Here is a 1,385-nt window from a genome sequence, read left to right as displayed (position 1 = left end):
TGTAGAAATTGCAACAAAAACCAGACATTTGCAGCTAGAATAGTCATTTACCACATTAGCAATGTATAGAGTGTATTTCTTTAAAGTTAAGACTAGTTTAAAGTTATCTTCATTGAAAAGTACGGTGCTTTTCCTTCAAAAATAAGGACATTTAACTGTGACCCCAAACTTTTGAACGGTAGTGTTTATGCCCGGCAGGAATCAGCGTTTTCGAGGGGTTCTCCAAGAGGGTACTGGATCAAGACAACCTAGGGGACAGGAATGGAGCTCTTAGAGAGAGAATACGTCATGGGACGCTGGCCGAAAGTACTCATACCAGGTAAGGCAAACAATCCAGTGTTGAGGTGCTGACAGCCGCTCTCTTTTAAGACGTCCCACAACCATGAAACGCAGTACACGTTTGTTCAGCACCACCCCACACGTTCGCAGTCACCTGCGGGGGAAAAAAAGGGGTGAGAATGTCGAACCGGCAGGTAGTTACCACAGCGCCCCGACACTTTTAGCTTTGATTCTTTAAATCTACATCTAGGATCCAATATTTTTAAGCAGTTGATCTTTCAGCTGGTTTAAGTGGGATAAGCAGCATAAAGAATAGATAGCTTAGGTTAACCCAAGGCAGGGTGTCTGCTCCCACAGGCTAAAACTGGTAGTTGGTTCCACAGGAGAGGAGCCTCATAACTAAAAGATCTGCCTCCCATTCTACTTTTAGAAATTCTAGGAACCACTAGTAAACCTGCAGAATGAGAACAACGTTCTCTGTTAAAACAAAAATCAGGGGGCATATACATAAGTGTGAACATGTTTCATACTGAAAGTTAAGGAGAAATTTAGAGATGTGCAGTGGGAAATGGAATATATAAAATGTGCATAGAGCTTCAACCACAAACACCTTCCTTTTATGCATCCCAAGTTGTGTGAAATAAAACGCAGCTGGAAGAACTGCCAGGACCACCCAGAGCCCATTTACAAATGAATCTGTAAAGAAGTAAAAACGGCACAAAGCCTCCCTCCATGTGTCCCAGTTGGAAATGATTCTTCCAGGCCATCATAGGTAACGTCATATAACATCAGCTAAAATGGCTAAAAAGAATGGATACAAATAAAAAATGGGTTGTTTGGCTCTATAATGTTAGTATGACTCCCACAGGTTCTGTATACTGATGAATTGAGTTTAATTACTGCTTAATAAAACTCAAATTATTGTTAAAAAACATGTATTAATTTCCTTTAAGCAGAAAGTCATCATAACCTGAAAAATAACTTGAAAACAAAATGTGTTTAATTTTTTTTTTGTTTAGTGAGTTAATAAGATATCTTAAATGTTTATTTCTTCTCCCCCTCCTTCTCCTCCTCTCTCTTCCCCTCATCCTCCTGGTGGTCCTCCT

The 1,385-nt window shown here is 40.0% G+C and overlaps 1 long non-coding RNA gene across 1 annotated transcript in view; it reads left to right on the top strand.

The window, feature by feature from the left end:
- Window positions 1-173: 173 nt before the first annotated feature.
- The window catches only part of LOC107097444, a 14,793-nt gene continuing 13,581 nt past the window's right edge, over window positions 174-1,385 (top strand). The window contains exon 1 of the long non-coding RNA XR_001481835.1: window positions 174-319. This is a non-coding gene — a long non-coding RNA (uncharacterized LOC107097444). The remainder of the gene's footprint in view (window positions 320-1,385) is intronic.

Source organism: Cyprinodon variegatus, unplaced genomic scaffold, assembly GCF_000732505.1.
Source record: "Cyprinodon variegatus isolate N-32 unplaced genomic scaffold, C_variegatus-1.0 Scaffold696, whole genome shotgun sequence".
Classification (NCBI taxonomy): Eukaryota; Metazoa; Chordata; class Actinopteri; order Cyprinodontiformes; family Cyprinodontidae; genus Cyprinodon; species Cyprinodon variegatus.
The sequence above is the reverse complement of the archived record's forward strand: the minus strand, read 5'-3'. Positions and strand labels throughout refer to the sequence as shown.